The 18316-nt window shown below is 38.6% G+C and overlaps 1 long non-coding RNA gene across 5 annotated transcripts in view; it reads left to right on the top strand.

Moving 5' to 3' along the window:
* Positions 1-18316, top strand: part of LOC136834366 (uncharacterized) — a 459431-nt gene that overhangs the window by 221237 nt on the left and 219878 nt on the right. For all 5 annotated transcript variants that reach the window (XR_010851767.1, XR_010851768.1, XR_010851764.1 and 2 more), the window contains exon 3: positions 6747-6798. This is a non-coding gene — a long non-coding RNA (uncharacterized lncRNA). The remainder of the gene's footprint in view (positions 1-6746; positions 6799-18316) is intronic.

Here is an 18316-nt window from a genome sequence, read left to right on the forward strand (position 1 = left end):
CTCACATGGTGCACTGTAGGCATTACTTCAGGTTGTTTGCAGCGTCACTGCGGGCCCTAGCTGCAACCTTTTTCATTCCTTTTACTATACCTCTGTTCATATTGTCTCTCTTTCATCTGACTCTCCACTGTCTCTAACATAGTGCAACTGCGAGGTTTTATTTCTGTTACACCTTTCAGACCTTCGTATTGTCAGTTTGCCTTACAGCTTGGCCTTTGTCATAAATTCTATATTCCTTCCTTCTTCCGCCCAGGAATGTCTGACTTTTATTTGATGTTTGCTACCTGTGAATATTTATTATCTTTGTGTGTTGATATTGTGTATGCGTGCCTCAGTCTGTTAAGATTAATCTTTTTTATTTATTGTCACGTGCTATCTGCTTCCCCTTCATCCTGTCTTGAATGTCGTTCCCCCCTCCCCCCCTCTCCCTCCCCCTGAAAAAAAGTATGCCAACGTCCCTCCCGCCTTCCTGAAATGATTATTCTTCATTATATATACATGACGTGATGCTTACGAAGGCGTAAAAGATCCGAGATACTGCTTAATATGTCATTAAAACCAAGGACCCTGGCAGGTCTCCAGATACGTTCTCCTCTCTCTCTCTCTCTCTCTCTCTCTCTCTCTCTCTCTCTCTCTCTCTCTCTCTCTCTCTCTCTCTCTGTACAGTTTACGTAATTCTTGGGTAATTACAAGGGACATAATATATACTATTTTGGAGTATTATCCTCTTTTATTGGACATTCTCTCTCTCTCTCTCTCTCTCTCTCTCTCTCTCTCTCTCTCTCTCTCTCTCTCTCTCTCTCTCTCTCTCTCTCTCTCATTTTTATATTATTTTTATCTAAATCTTTGCCAAGTACTGTATAAGGAACATATAATGAAAATATTATTACGCACTGTATAATTTTGGTGTACTCTCCTCTTTTACTAGACAGTCTCTCTCTCTCTCTCTCTCTCTCTCTCTCTCTCTCTCTCTCTCTCTCTCTCTCTCTCTCTCTCTTTAAAAGAATAGCGGAGGATTTTCGCAAGCGATTCTTTAAGTTTGTAATGATAACATATCGACGTGACTTTACGCCTCTTGTATAATTCATCAGTTTCATCATCGTCCGGAATGAAATTGGTATCACGAGAGCTCAGGAGAAACAAATCCTTCGGGGGATTGATGGGAGAGGGGGAGGGCTTGGAGTCTGGGTAGGGGGTTTAGGGAGGATGTTTGATGCTGATGTGTAGGATGGAGAATAATAGGGATAGAAAGTAAGAAGCAATAGGCATAGCCTATAGCGTGTATAGCAGTATTACATTTGCATAACAAGAGGCGATCAGCTCTCTCTCTCTCTCTCTCTCTCTCTCTCTCTCTCTCTCTCTCTCTCTCTCTCTCTCTCTCTCTCTCTCTCTCTCTCTCTCTCATATTTAAGTATAGCGTCCATGATATTTTGCTAAGTAAAGGAACATATGTATTATTTCGGTGTACTGTACTCCTCTCTCTCTCTCTCTCTCTCTCTCTCTCTCTCTCTCTCTCTCTCTCTCTCTCTCTCTCTCTCTCTCTCTCTCTGAGTATAATTTTTAATTGAATTATATTTTGAATAATAGATAAATAAAATTTTCGGTACCAAGGCCTTGGTAATTGTGACGGAAAAAATTCTCTCTCTCTCTCTCTCTCTCTCTCTCTCTCTCTCTCTCTCTCTCTCTCTCTCTCTCTCTCTCTCTCTCTCTCTCTCTCTCTCTCTCTCTGCCTAATCGACAGGTGATTGTAAATGGTTTCACGCAGCATCAACGTATCTTTGCAGCTTATGTTGAAATATCACTTTCTCAGATCCGGCGAGCGTTTGATGTGCATTACAAGTGTTTTACTTACCTCTGTTGCTTATTATCTCTCATACTTCTCTTCTTATATGAGGTAATTATCTCTCATACTTCTCTTCTTGTATGAAATAATGATCTCTCATACTTTTCTCTATGTATGAGATAATTATCTCTCATACTTCTCTCCTCGTATGAGATAATGATCTCTCATACTTCTCTCTTCGTATGAGATAATTATCTCTCATACTTCTCTCCTTGTATGAGATGAGTTGCAAGTGATGCTGTCTGATTCCCACATTGTCCCGTTACAGTTGTTTCACTAGATAGTATGCGGTACAGGCAAGTACAGGCAAGTTACTTGCCTGTATTCTATAGTTCTCATCTTATTACTTATGTATAAAGAGCTGTAGGTCCCTTTGCTAGGTAACCAATTGGTTCTTAGCCAGGTAAAATAAATCTGATCCTTCGGGCCAGCCCTAAGATCAGCTCAGTGGTCTGGTTACAACTACGGTATACTTAAATTTTTATGTTTAAAGCTCAGATACAGGTGCATTAATTCCCTCTCCTTGCATTTGAACTGCAAGTGTCTCTTAGTTATTATCGTGTTAGACTCCGAATTTTTATGGCATGACAGGTGTTACCATCTGTATTCTCGTCCTTTACAGATGCTGGTTCGTTTTCACTGATAAATGGGCGTATTTCTTCCTTTGTTTAGAGTGAAAGTTGTGCAGTCGCATTTACGCGAACTTTTACCTTATTTTTTTAATAATACTTAATACGTTATTTTTTTAATACTTAATACGTTACTTTTTAATAATACTTAATACGTTATTATTTTAATAATAATACGTTATTATTTCAGTAATACTTAATACGTTATTTTTTAAATAATACTTATTACGTTATCATTTCAGTAATACTTAATACGTTATTTTTTAAAATAATAATACGTTACAGCGATCAAAATAGTGTTACCTGACAGCTTTTCTTTATAGTTAATAATATCCACGAATAATTGTTTATATCGTGTTATTTTGCTATTTGAATAATATTTGAATGAAAGTTGGCGTCTTCCGCGAAAGGATTTCTTTAATACCATATACACAGAGGAAACATTCTGTTTCAGCAAGTGAATTAATTTGTTCAGTTCGCTGAAAAGTTGTTTCGGTGTCGTATTGTACTCTTTCCTTTTGATTGTGGGAATGTTCTGTGTTGTCAGTAAATACTTAAAAGGATATCTTGAATATTTCAAAAGGATATCGTGTAACTTATGCCACATGTCCGGGTGTTGAATAATTCTGAAGTTTCTCTTGGCTTGTTTGAATGGATCGAGACAAGTCGACCTTGTGTCTGGTTAAATAGAAATTCTCTCTCTCTCTCTCTCTCTCTCTCTCTCTCTCTCTCTCTCTCTCTCTCTCTCTCTCTCTCTCTCTCTCTCTCATGATCCTGTATGCAACTCCTTTGTTACTAAATCTAGGAAGACAGTCTCTCTCTCTCTCTCTCTCTCTCTCTCTCTCTCTCTCTCTCTCTCTCTCTCTCTCTCTCTCTCTCTCTCTCAGGATTTTATATGCAGTTCCTTTGTTGTTAACTTGAAGAAGGGAGTCTCTCTCTCTCTCTCTCTCTCTCTCTCTCTCTCTCTCTCTCTCTCTCTCTCTCTCTCTCTCATTCTCTCTCTCCAGAGTTTTATAGCAGTTCCTTTGTTATTAACTCTAAGAGTCTCTCTCTCTCTCTCTCTCTCTCTCTCTCTCTCTCTCTCTCTCTCTCTCAGAAAAGCATACGCAACCAAAAGCAGGCAGTGTCGTACAGGAAGAGTAAGTGTAAACAGACCCTCTTTTCGGTGACGACAAACTCGCAAGAATCTTCAAGAAACACAGAGGAAGACACTCATGGTGCTTCCTGCCTATGAGATTTTTTTATTTTGTGAGTTTTATCCTCTTTCTTATAGATTTTTTTTTTACATATTCAGTTATTGTTTCACCTTGTCTGCGTTCTTCCAAACATTTGTTTTCCCGGAGGGGGGAAGGTTGTAGTGCCGTCAGTGCACCTCACGGGGTGCACTGTAGGCATTACTAAACGTTCTTGACAGCGTCCCTTCGGCCTCTAGTTGCAATCCCTTTCATTTCCTTTACTATGCATCCGTTCATATTCTCTTTCTTCCATCTTGCTATTCACCATCTTCTAACAATTGTTTCATAGTGCGTCTGTGAGGTTTTCCTTCGGTTATACACCTTTCAAACCTATGTACTGTCAATTTCGCTTCCAACGCTGAATGACCTCATAGGTCCTAGCCCTTGGCCTTTGGCCTAAACTCTGCATTCCATCCCATTCCATACCGTCCATTTGTTGACCTGTTTTATCCGTTAAAAGAAGTTTTCCCCGCGCTAACCGACAGTAGTAAGAGTTTCCAACTGCGGCAGTATTCCTTAAGAGTTGGAAATAGTTTCAGCAACTGAAATAGAACTTCCGACCGTTTACTTTTGTGGCTCGCTCGGACTTTCCTCTTTTTTTCCGTCGCCTACAGCATTTCTGGCATTCTTGCAGAGTTCATTTCTTATTTTAGACTTCTTACACAATTCCTTTTCATTAATTACCAGGAGGGAGAGAGAGAGAGGTAGGTAGGCTCTCTCTCTCTCTCTCTCTCTCTCTCTCTCTCTCTCTCTCTCTCTCTCTCTCTCTCTCTCAGAAGTTTATATGCAATTCCTTTGTTATTAACTTGAGAAGGGAGAAAGTCTCTCTCTCTCTCTCTCTCTCTCTCTCTCTCTCTCTCTCTCTCTCTCTCTCTCTCTCTCTCTCTCTCGTTTTATATGTTATTCCTTTGTTATTAACATGAAGGGAAGAGAGATTTTCTCTCTCTCTCTCTCTCTCTCTCTCTCTCTCTCTCTCTCTCTCTCTCTCTCTCTGTTATCTGCTGACTGATGACAGAGTGGCTTACTTAACGATATGCGACCTTTGGCGTTGGAACGCCAGATGGTAACTTCAAAGAATCCGGCAGTCATGCTGTGAAGATACAGCGGCAGCATATGATTCTCACGTGGGCGTTGTTGTTGATTAAGTCAGAAGTTGACTCAGACTCTCTTGACAAATATAAAAAGTCTTTCCATTATTATTATTATTATTATTATTATTATTATTATTATTATTATTATTATTATTATTATTTATTATTATTATTCAGAAGATGAACCCTATTCATGGAACAAGCCACAAAAGGGCCATTGACTTGAAATTCAAGCTTCCAAAGAATATGGCGTTCATTCGAAAGAAGTAACAGAACGTACTGGAGAGTACAGAAAGAGATCAGATATTTGAAAAACAGATAAATTAACAAATTAATAATTAAAATAAAAATGTAATTAAATTGATAAAATACAAGGAGAATTGTAATAGGGTAGTAATGAATTGCATCCTCGGTTGAACTTCTGAAGTTCTAATTGCACGACACCCTCAGGAAGGCTGTTCCACAGTCCAACGGTGTGAGGAATAAAAGACCTCTGGAACTGAGAAGTTAGACAGCGAGGCACATTTATTGCATATTGGTGCTGCCAATCTGTTTGCTCTCGGCAGGAAAGGGATTAGGGATCAGTTGGGGGTTCCCGTAGGGGGTTATTGCTGTCAGTTCACCTCACGTGGTGAACTGTAGGCATTATTTAAGGATCTTTGCAGCGCCCCTTCGGCCCCTTTAGCTGCAACCTCTCTCATTTCTTTTACTGAACCTCCGTTCATGTTCTCTTTCTTCTGTTTGACTTTCTACCCTCTTTAAAAATGATTTCCTAGTGCAACAGCGAGGTTTTCCTCCTTTTACCCCTGTCAGACTTTCGTTACTGACTGTCAGTTTCCCTTTTAGTGCTGTATGACCTCATAGGTCCCAGCGCTTGGCCTTTGGCCTAAATTCTATATTCTGTTCTGTTCAATTGGGGGTTGACAGAACTTCAGTTAATCGCCCTTGTGGAATGTCTGATGCCTTGTACAGTCTCAGTCTCCAGTCACGAACTTAAGTCTCTCGCGAACAAATGCATGAAATGTTTCCAAATGTTTTAATTTGGACTTCGATGACTATTATTATTTTGTGACATCATTTATTATGCTAATAAGTCAGTAAATAAATAATAAAAAATAAATTGGCAGAAGGAAGTGAGGGAGGTTATACTATACCTCTGTATAAGGCGTAGAATATTGAATCCCCTTTCCCATCGGTTCGTCGAATGTCAGTCATGCCTCTGTGAGCTTACACAGAGAGAGAGAGAGAGAGAGAGAGAGAGAGAGAGAGAGAGAGAGAGCATTACCCTCATACACGCTTGGATGACTTGTGTGGTTAACTGCGTTATTTTATTCTCTTTGCGTTTACGTTCAAAGGGAATTTGTTGTTTGGAAAACACTGGGATGTGCTGCTGGCGTGTGTTGATACGGAATTTTTTGACCGTAAAAAAAAAAAAAAAAAAAAATTTCGACTTTTCGTTGATTATTTGTTGTTCATATTTCATGCATGGTGTGACTCCAGTATTGCACTTTATTGTATTCTGTTTTTTAATACTTTTCTTTTTTTTTAGATTATTCGGTGTCTTGATGTTTATAGTACCTTTGTATGTTTGGATGTGTAATTGAAAGATGGTTTTGAAAGATGGTTTGGCCACATGTAAAGAATGGGAAACGGTTTTTTGTTCTAAAGTGTATAATTCGAAAATGCTAGGAGGAGGAGGAAGAGGAGCGATAATTAGATAGTGTTGGAGTAATGTATATACAGGGGCTCAATGTGTTGCTTTTGAACCTTCTCTTTCGCTGTATGATGAGGCGGTTAATGTTGCGGGTGTGATGTAAATATGGCACTGTAAATTTTATATATATATATATATATATATATATATATATATATATATATATATATATGTTTGTTTGTTGGAACCGACGCAGGTCAGTCATTATTAAACCTTATTTTCTTCTCGTTTCAGTCGGATTACGACTCTAGAGGCTTCGAGCGAGGTGTTGGAACCTTGGAAACTGGTGAGTACGAATTGTGTTTAATATCTGACTTTATGTATTTATATTTATATATATATGTGTGTGTGTGTGTGTAGTTTTTAAAAGTTTTATTCTTAATCCATGGGCATTCCACTAGACGTATGCCCGTTACAAAGCAAGAGGTTTTGGTCTTGGCGTCAAACAGTCGCATTCACGGGGCATATAAGAAGGGCCTTAGGCCTTGGGGTATAGTGTCTTTTGAAAGTGATGACAACATCCCTGAGGCTGAATACCGTACGAGTAGGCATCGCTTGGACCTCAGTCCGTTGCTAGGCGTGTGAGACAGATTGAATTATGTAAAACTCTCTCTCTCTCTCTCTCTCTCTCTCTCTCTCTCTCTCTCTCTCTCTCTCTCTCTCTCTCTCTCTCTCTCTCTCATGTTCATGTACAGTTTACATGATTCTTTGCTGAGTAAAGAAAGACATGCGGTGAACATATGTATTTTTCCACGTACTTTCCTCTTTTGCTGGACATTCTCTCTCTCTCTCTCTCTCTCTCTCTCTCTCTCTCCTCTCTCTCTCTCTCTCTCTCTGTCTTATGGTTGGGATCTTCTCTGAAATGCACGTTTTGTTGTCTCGTTACCGGAAATTGACTTCGTTTCTCTCTCTCTCTCTCTCTCTCTCTCTCTCTCTCTCTCTCTCTCTCTCTCTGAAATACACATTTTGCGTCATATTACTGAAAATTTCACCATACTGTAAATTATATGATTGAAAAACCATGGTATCTTTTTAACACTTGGAATTCAGCGTTTATGCTTTGTGCTTTTGTTATTTGAATTTGTGAATTGAAATTATACCATGAACGATATTTTATGAGTGAGAATTAGCCAGTGTCGTTTCCTGATTAAGAATTCACGGTGCTAAGTTTAATGATTCAGAATTCTCCCGGTTCTCACTTAGTTACAATTACAGTGTTAATTACAATTAAATTGTCTTTTTTTGATTGAGAATTCACGTTGCTAAGTTTAATAATGTTCTAGAATTCCCAAAGTTCTCTCTCACTTAGTTACAGTTACAGTGTCTTTTTCTAATTGAGAATTGACGGTGCTACCTTTAGTGCTTTCGTTTTTGGTACAGTTTTCAGAGCTTTCATTTTTGGATAATAATTCCAGATTATAATTACTGCTTTGTTAATGAAAGATCTTTCTAATGCTTTGCATTCTCCCATCATCAATTTATTCAGGAAAGATTCGCTGCTTTGGAGTTTTGCGAATTAGATTTCACCCAACATAAGTTTGGGAGTGCGAATTACTTTGTTATATCTTTCAGTTTGAATTGAGAATTCTACATTCTGCGATATGACGAGAGAATGCTGCCGTCTTGCAAATGGAAAATCCCCAGGCAGTGTCACTTCAAAATTCCCCATTACTGGGGACGTTCCAAGCCAGACAGCTTCCCTTACGTTCTTTTTGTTTTATTGCTAGAATTTTCAGTTATGAAGATTTGTAAAATACTGTTTCGTGACTCCGGTCATTTAGAGAAATGCGTGTATGTGTGTCTGTATGTATATATAGGCCTGTGTATATATGTATGTATATGTATACATATCTTTCGTAAATATTAGACAAGAAATACTTAGTTGTTTTGGAATTCTAGTTGTTCCTCCGATATGATTTACGATGATTTTGTGGTTATATAAGTGTTATTCGAGAATGCTTTTATTAATATTTTGTCCCTCTCTGAATAGGGAACAATTGATTGTGAGTGTCAGTCATCTAGCATCTCAAATACCGGAAGTGTTGAATAAAGGTTCTCATTTATTTTGGGAACCAATTAACAGTAAACAATTCTCTTTTTTTTATTAATATTTTTCTGAATGGCTTTGTTCCGATGTGAATAATGAATCAGTAATAACCATGACAGCGACAAGACCGGAAATCGTATCTTCTTTTTAGTTACACCAACGTTTCGTGAATCCCTTCCGACCATCAGGGCTACATTAAAATTAATTTTGTTGTGGCCCTGATGATGGAAAGGGACCCCCGAAACGATGGTGTAAAGAGAACATATGTTTTCTGGTCTTCTCGATGTCCTATTTATTAGTAAGTTTGTTCACTATTCACATCGGAGTAAAATAATTCGGGAAAATATTAACAGAAAATGAAAAAAGAGAATTGTTTATTGTTTCCCAAAATAAATGAGAACCTTTACTCAACACTCAGTGAACGGGATAAAACTCTTATTCGCCATTTTCAAACCGACACCGGCAGTTTTAGATGCTAAATAACTAACTGACAGCCATAATCAGTTGTTCACTATACAGAGAGCGACAAGATATGAATACGAGCATTCTCGAATAACACTTCCCTTCTCAGTGAGTAAGAATATTTTCCTCGTTTCCTTAAAATGGAAAAGAACAATTGTTGACGTTTCACGGGCGTCGCATAGAAAAACAAAAAACAAAAATTCCCCAGTCGTTTTACAAAGAGCAAACAGTCATTCTCTTTTCCTTTATTTTTCAAAGTGAATAAGAATTCGCCATTTAGGTTTTAACGGTGCATTCGTATGCACTGTTAGTATAATGAAATACCGGCACACATCGAGCGCTGACGGCCGAAGTGGGAATTGAAACTCGAAGGCAGAATGGAATATCACTTGGCAATTTAGTGGCGCGTGAAATTTTGTTGCATCTGGCAAATGGATTGTAACAGTCCCGGAATAAAAAAAAAAAAAGAGGGGGGGAGGGAGGAGTTGGACCACATGGCTATATTGCGTGCTTATACACACGCACAAACTCGTATATACGCACATTTCGTGTTCTTTTTAAAGAATGTATGTGGAGCATTTTATGCACTCGGCTCCCGTTTATTCACAGTAATAGAGAAGAATGCACGGACAATTTATACCCTCGTTCACAAAGAACCCGTTAACACGCGTATGCACATAAACATATACGACAAGTTCTTGTATGTTTGAATAAGGGTGAACATAAATTATAAGATAAAGATCTTTAAACCCAACGTGATATTCAGCCGTCCCTCTCCCCCCCTCACACTCACACACACACAAAACACCAAAGTAGTATAGGTTCTGGAGAAAGGCGGAGCGAGCCTGCAGTTCCTAGAAAATATTTGCAGAATTTCCTCCTGCGTCTTTGTCTCCTCCTTGCTAGGGTCCTCCTCCTCCTCCTCCTCCCACGTGCAAAGAGGAGAGAATAGTAATTGTTTAATAATGGGCTGCACCAGGGTTCTCCCATTTGTCAGGGCTTACTTAGGTATGAATAATTATGTTGACATCTCGAAATTATGAGTGTGAAATTAGGAGTCGCAGTGAATGCCAGTCTAGTAGGATAGGTAGAAATAAGTGGAATCTAGAACAATGGAGCTGGTGGTGTAGTATTCTACGAGTAAATGGCATAAATGAGCATTATAAGAATGGTACGAATTGAGGAGGAAATATTAACGTCAGATTTTGATCATTTTGCCAAATGGGGAAATGTGTAACGAGGATTTGAACAAACAGAAATTGGCGAGATGAATATTATATTACGCTCAGCGGATATTCCGTTCTTCATGGAGGGGTACTGTTATTGGAATTATCGTGGGGGAATAATATATGCAAACAGACTATTAAAAACAGTATTGGTAGTTTCGGAACCAGGGTGATGAGATTGCAGGCATAGAATTAAATATCAAACGGATACGCAAATTAAAAAGAAAAAAGTTAATTACGAAAAATTACAATGAAATATTACAATAAATTGGGAACACGACGCAGAGGAAAACGAGAGTCGTTATACATTGTGAAAAGGCACAGAAAGTTCGGGAAACTGATGCGTTTGCAATATTGATAGAATAATACGTTGTAAGACTCATGATGTTGTTACCAGAGCTGCTGAAAGAGTGGTTGAGTATTGCAGGAAGAAATTGTCATTTCAAGGGAAAGCAATTTCACGTGGAATTCATACGAAAAGTTGTGAAGTTAGTGTAGGAAATTTTTCTTTATTAGTAGAATTATTCGTCATGAATTGAACAACAGCAATATAAATCGCAGTTGCTTTGTACATGGCAGCTCCGTTGAATTCGTAACGGAAGATTGAATTCATGTAGTAATTAGAGCATGACATTCCTATTAAATTGCTTTCATTGTAAGTCAGTGAACTTCAGAGAAAATCAGCCTAATGGAAGTCATTTATAACCAGTACGAAATGGTATTCATTTAGCAACGACCGAACATGGTAGGTCTTTGATAAAGAAATATATTGACTTCATGATAAAAACTAATGTATCATTATCATGATAACAACTAACGTATCGTATGCATAATGGAAAGAAATATTTTACCCGATATCGCCCGAGATACGACCGTGTGTGAGAATAAAGAAGTAACTAGAAAAATAAAGAGGAATTATCCATTATTGATAAAATAATGCGGCGTGCGTGCAAACCATTCTGCTTGCGCTGTGGACCTAATTATCGGAAATCGTTTTTATTTGGTAATGGGAAGGAAGTGGGGTGAGGAGGGGGGGAGATTGTGGTGTGGGAGGGATGGTAGTTTTAATGAGTTACGAGAACATGACGGGAAGTTAAAATGGGTAACTCATTGATTCCCAACATTTATTCTCTTTCGCTTAATTAGATGGTTGGTAATGATTCGGTTCCGGTTGTCGCTTCATCCGGGGAAATTGATTGATTGATTGACTTTTAACATACACTGGCGTTGCAGCAGCCTGGAAGTGATTGAGAAACTTTGTTTTCTGGAGTTGATGCTGTGGACCTTTCGGCGGTTCGGATGTGGGCGAAAGTTTCTGCATATAAGGACGAAATAAAGATCCTTTCGGTATCAAAAATGACAAAAATAAAATTAAGAGGAGTTCGCCTGTGAAAAAAAATAAAGTGAAGAGGAGTCTGCTTATGGAAAATAAAATGAAGAGGAGTCCGCTTATGGAAAAATAAAATTGAGAGGAGTCCGCTTATGAAAAAATAAAATTAAGAAGAGTCCGCTTAAGAAAAAATAAAATTAAGAGGAGTCCGCCTATGAAAAAATAAAATTAAGAGTAGTCCACATATGAAAATTAGTGTCTAGAGGAGTCCGCCTATTAATAAATAAAATTAAGAGGAGTCCACACATGAAAAATAGTGTCAAGAGGAGTCCGCCTATGAAAAAATAAAATTAAGAGGAGTCCTATGAAAAAATAAAATTAAGAGGATCCCTCTTATGAAAAAATAAAGTGAAGGGGAGTCCGCCTATGAAAAAATAAAATTAAGAGGAGTCCACATATGAAACTGATAAAAGTACCCTTCAAGAAGGAATGTTAGGAAAGTAAGGTTAATTATTGATTATTTCCTGAAACTATTGTTTCACAGTATTGAGGTTATCCATTGCCTTGAAGACAACAGTATAGCAATTTTAAGTGTTCTTCCATAATAATAATAATAATAATGTAGCTCAGGAGCCTTCTGTCATGTAGACTAAACGCAGTTCATGTCGACTGCCTCTTCGTCATAAGTATTATAGCAAGAACTATTAAGTTTGCGTGTTAGTTATAGTGACTCATTCAAACAACCTGTTAGAAAAGCCATTACGTAGTCTTACCCTTTCGATGAATTTTGATTTTATAATGAATTATCTTTCGCTTGATTATTATTCATTCTTTTTGTGATTTCCTTAGCGTGCAGTTTTTAGTCTGGTTCTGTAGAAATTTGTGGGCAGTATTGTGGACAAAATTAAATGATGAATGCTACAGAATTACCTTCAGGAGACTGCAATACGCAAGATGTATATTGAAGTGATAGATCATGTATACATGTGTACATGGAAGTGTTCAAGAGTTAGACAGGAGTAGTAAGCTTCGAAATTATCTTGAGGAGACGAGGTATCTGAGATGAATATTGAAATGACAGATCATGTTTACAGTTACATACATTACGATATTGTTTGTAAGCATCCAAGAGTCAGGTAGGAGTACGAAGCCATCTCGGTTTTATTTTATATTTTCTGTAATTCCAAGCGTTTAAACATTGAGCATTTGCACATGCAACCTGTTTATCATCACGCTAAGAAAGGCGTCATATTACAATGTTGCAGAGGATTACCTAAGAGAGAATAATGTAATTTTATGACAGAGTATTTTGTTCAGATGTTACTGATAATTAGGTACCGGTACAAAGGGCCACCATTTTGCCTTTGTTAGGCTATTCATTGTATGTTTTCATGTTTTATTTACATGGAATGTCCGTTTCACAGGTAAACCGGTTGTTACACCCATGGCAGAAAAACAGAGAGAGAGAGAGAGAATATGGTGCTGGATTGATAATTGCGATATCAATTGTCGCCAAAACAAGATTCATTTTTATAGGATGCTCATTCCTTTCAGTTTTTGTTTGTGTGTTGCAATTTATAATTATTGTAGTTATTGTTAGATCGGAAATGAGGAATTTTCATGCTGCCTTATTAGTAATATGGTTAAGGTATACAAGAAGTCGAATGATGTAAGTCAAATTACAGATGTAGCAGTTGAATATAAAAGATGTATTCCCCTTAGGGTGTCAGTGTCGCCAGTGCACCTGACGTGTTACACTGTAGGCATCACTTGAGGTTCTTTGTAGGATCCCTTCGGCCGCTAGCTGCAACCTCTTTCATTCCCTTTACTGTTACTCCGTTCATATTCCCTTTCTTCCATCTGACCTTCCACCCTCTCCTAACAACTGTTGCATAGTGTAACTGCAAGGTGTCCTCCTGTTACACCTTTCAAACCTTCTTACTGTCAGTTTCCCCTTTCAGGGATGAATGACCTCATTGGTCCCAGCGCTTGGCCTTTGGCTTAAATTCTATATTCAAAATCTTATAAAAGATGCGTAGGAAATTATCTGTGAATCAGTACTGAGATAGCCGCCGAATAAAATAGTAATACCCAATGTCTGCACTTCGTATTTTTCATTGTCTGCCTCGAGTACTTTAGAATGCTTCATTAAAATACAAATGGGTGTATCAATCCATGCCAGAGCTTTTCAAGACGATTAAAATGCGATGCTTTATATGCAGATGCGGGGAAGTGTTTGAGCGGTGCGGTACCTACCTCTCTGATTGATGTTATCTCTTTATCTCTGTTCCTGGGATTGGTTTTATTTTCGAGAATTTGTTACCTCGTTAACGTTCTTCTTGTGGAGCCCGTCGATGCGTTCTCGGAATTCCACACTTTTCAGTTCCACACTTTACTTACTCTTATTTCGTTCTGCGTTGTTCCTCGTCATTGGTATTTTGATCTTGCGTCCTGTGTTCCAACACGTGATGTGGTGTCTGAGGGTATGGTTTAATTCTCTCTCTCTCTCTCTCTCTCTGTCGTCCCTTTTGAAACAACGGAATCTCAGTGGAGTTACTGATTAGTGACTAACCGTAGTTTTTGTTTGTCCGGATGAGCATTTATCTTTTTATGTGCTTTACAGCCCTTTTCATCATTGCGTCGCCAGTTTTAGTGACTATAAAGCAATCAGTCTTTATCATAGCTAGCTTTGTAAAACTCCCTTAGTGTAGTTGCCAAAACACGCGAAAATATCACAGATGGTACTTGTTGAGTACGCCAGTTTCCAGGTAAAAAAAATCCCTTGCGATTTATGTGCATTGCATATTAAAATCAAAACAGTTCCCGCAGGGTTCATTGTCCTCAAAGAAATCAAGTGTTTGATGATTGTTGGAGCTAATTCAATGGAACAGCATTTTTAGGATTAATGCAAAGGAATTTCATGCCATGCCGAATGCGAGTTCTGTTTGGTGCCAAAACTTTTGCCTCTGTACTTGTGTGTTATACAAAATTGTTTTGTAAATCGTTGCCGTGAGTATTTATATTTTAGGGCTCCACTGATAAATCTCAGTAAACATACATTGTGTATTCATATTACTTCACTCTTGCCTTGGAAATGTTGTATATGTGAGAATTATATCTCGATCACTTATGTAACCGAATTTCTGTAATTCTTTTCTTCATCCAAGCACTGAAGGTTGGAATTGGCTGAAGCATTCTTGCTTGGAATTTTGCTCGCGTGTTTGGGGAACCTTTTTTTCCCCGCTTTTTTAACTTTTCGTTTTTGCGAAGATTGAATCTACTGCAGTTCTTTTTTTTCTTTTTACCATATACCTTGGTTTTATTTCTTTTGTTGATACTTTCTTCAGGAAGGTAGATAGTTTTTTTTTTATTTTCTGTAAAGGAAAACTATTGTGCCGGCTTTGTCTGTCCGTCCGCCCACAGATCTTAAAAACAAAAACTACAGAGGCTAGAGGGCTGCAAATTGGTATGTTGATCATCCACCCTCCAGTCATCAAACATACCAAATTGCAGCCCTCTAGCCTCAGTTGTTTTTATTTTATTTAAGGTTAAAGTTAGCCATAATCGAGCATCTCCCAACGATATAGTACAGGCCACCACCGGGCGTGGCTGAAAGTTTCATGGGCCGCGGGTCATACAGCATTGTACCGAGACCACCGAACGATATATCTATTTTCGGTGGCCTTGATTATACTGTGCACTGAAAACTCGATTGCGGCGAAGAAACTTCGGCGCATTTTTTACTTGTTTTTTTAACAGGTAATATTTCGGCCACTGTTCTGTTCAACGAAAGAAATGGGTTCCCCCCCTTTTCCTCCTCCTCCTCCTCCTCCTCCTTCAAGAATCCTCATAACATCTGCCAGAACATTTCCCAAATGCCCTCTGTGTATATCAGCAGATGTTTTAATCCCCCTTCCCATTTTCCCGGATTCTGTAATCTTCCATTCTTCTAAAACTGTTGTTGTTTCCTTTTGGTTAAGTCACTTCTTTTCTTTTCTCCACTCTTTCTAGCGTCATTCAACATCCGGCCGACGTCAGTTCATTAGTTTGCCCGTCCCCATAAGGATTTATAGGTTAAAGATGAGCCAGGAGTTCTACGTTGGCAAATAGCCCACTGTTCTTTATTCACAGATCGTAGAACCATGTTGGGGCATCGTCTGTAATGGGAAATCGTTTGCAATAATTGTTTTTACTTAAATCTGTAAAATGACGTACTGATTGTCTCATAAGAAAGTATAATCTTTTTTTTCTAGTTTTATAAAAATGCGTTTTGGCTAAGAAATTGAGAGGGTTGCTTCTTAGAAGGCAGAGAAATGCTTTATGGTTTTTGTTTTGGAAACAGTATTCCTGTCACCTTTTTACTGAACTTTGTAGAAATGAAAATCTGAAGTTGATATCACTTGTCAGATGGAAAAACATATCACGTTGGCTCGCCGAGATTTGCTAAAATTAAAAAAGAACGGTTATAAAAAGGAATAGTTTCCTTGATACCAGAAAATGTCTCTCTCTCTCTCTCTCTCTCTCTCTCTCTCTCTCTCTCTCTCTCTCTCTCTCTCTCCTCCTCCTCCTCCCTCCTCCTCCTCCTCCTCCTCCTCCTCCTCCCCTCCTCCTCCTCCTCCTCCCCTGAAGATTCCATTTTCTTCCAGCTATTATTTCCTTCGGCACAACACCTAATCCCGTTCATTGTCGCTTAATACCTGAAGTTTGTGTGAACTTTGCTCTCTTTTGGAGAATTGCTGTATTTGAGCACGATTATTCTGTTGAGAGACAGAGAGAGTGCGCGCGCCCGCTTTTTGAGAGGGCTTTTATTTGGAATTGTTTTAGTATTTTTGGTATACTGCATTCACAAAAAAATTAGTTTGGGGGGTCGTTTGAAATCATTCCTAAACTGAAGTTACAAGGACGTAGTAATTGACTGCAAGAAAACTGTTTTTAATCTTGAAAGAATCTGTCATCGATTAATTCGAGAGACATAATGATATCTCATCTCATGGGAAGGAAGATGGCAAAGCTAAGCGAAGGCTTCTCTAGAAGGCACTGAAAGAAGATCTCCGGGGAATCTTTTTGGAGGTTGATGAATGGCCGACTGTTGGGTCCTATTTGAGGCCCAGGGTGGTGTATGGGTACAACTCAAGCCGCCCCGTTTGTGAGGCCCTGGTTTTATGGAGGGTGGTGGTGTTCTTAGTGCGTGGTGCACTCGGGCGACTATTGTTGGAAGCCGTTTAAGGCAAGGTTAGTCGGACAGTGGAACAGCCTCTGTGCACCTACTGTAAGTCACTCAGGCCGTACCCGAACAGTGGAACAGCCTCTGCGCATATACGTCACTCAAGCCGCTCCACTCCGTGGAGACCGTTTTAATGTATTACAAATAGACAAAATTCACCCCCATAATAGATATAATATGCACACTCGTTGTGCTGTAAGAATACATTGAAATCCTGTTGTGTTTTGAAAATACATTAAAAACTAAATTTCACTAGTTTCAAGACCAACTGGTCTCCTCTTCAGGTGATTACTGTATGATGCAATAAAAGGTTACAAATGTTAAGATACCAGTTGGTCTTGAAACTGTAGTGAATTTTAACGTTTTTGATGCATTTCCAAAACGCAAGGGGGATTTGAATTTATTCACCGCCATTCCTGGTGTTGGAATGAACCGTGCAAGGCAGTTGCTGCCGGTCGGTTAGTTGCGCCTGGTTGATATAGTCCCATGAGTCTCGCTGGGTCCTGCCTTGTGATAATTTTCGAGTGTTACGCGTCGGAAGTTTTTATCAGTGAGCTATTGTTGGTTTTCATGCAAACGGAAACTCCTCTCTCTCTCTCTCTCTCTCTCTCTCTCTCTCTCTCTCTCTCTCTCTCTCTTGCCATGTGTTTATGTAATCTTTGGATCCTTGTTGGTTTTTGTTCAAAGTTACGTAATGATAAGTAAATGTAGAATATTTCCAGGAAGTAGGATGAGACTATTATTATTATTATTATTATTATTATTATTATTATTATTATTATTATTATTATTAGACAGATGTCCAAGTGGAAGAATTTGTGGTAATTGTATAGCATTCTCTCTCTTACTCTCTCTCTCCCTGTCTTCCCCTCTTATTAAAATTATACGGTTCCCAGTATTCAGTATTATTTTCAATACGATATCGCTCTCTGCCTCTATGCCAGTATCTACAATTGTAGAGTTTGTTTGGTCCTGGTTTATCACATTTCAGAGTTCGTGATAAATGCCGGACAAAATGTCAAAGAATTACGATAATTTGAAATGAAATCATAAGGAAATTTTAGGAATAACGAAAATACTCTAAATTACATCACAGGGACCAAAGTATCTCTCCTTATTTTCTTCTCGGTTACGGTTTAACGGTAAATTGCCTTTCGTTAGCGGTTACTGAGCCGTAAACTATAAAACCCCAACCGACCAATTACCGTAGCGCACAGGTTACACCAAGCCTTTTCTTGTGCTTTCTGCCGAGCACCACCGCCTGCGAGGTTTGCCATTAAAAGACTCGACCATTTTTGCTTGAGCGTGCGTGCTGCCGTTTTGCTCAAGCACCGTTAAGAGCACAAACTGTTTACGAGAGGGTAATTCTCCCTTGTTTGTCAGTTAGGTTTAGTTGCAGTTTTTAGGTGGTCGCCAATTTTCTAGGCTTGCCTTACATTTCGTCATGCTAAGGTTAGGTAAAAGATAATGTAAAAGTAAGCGTAAAAGAAGAAGCGAAATACAACGCACAGTTTT

The sequence above is a fragment of the Macrobrachium rosenbergii genome, chromosome 53, assembly GCF_040412425.1.
Source record: "Macrobrachium rosenbergii isolate ZJJX-2024 chromosome 53, ASM4041242v1, whole genome shotgun sequence".
In the NCBI taxonomy this organism is placed as follows: domain Eukaryota; kingdom Metazoa; phylum Arthropoda; class Malacostraca; order Decapoda; family Palaemonidae; genus Macrobrachium; species Macrobrachium rosenbergii.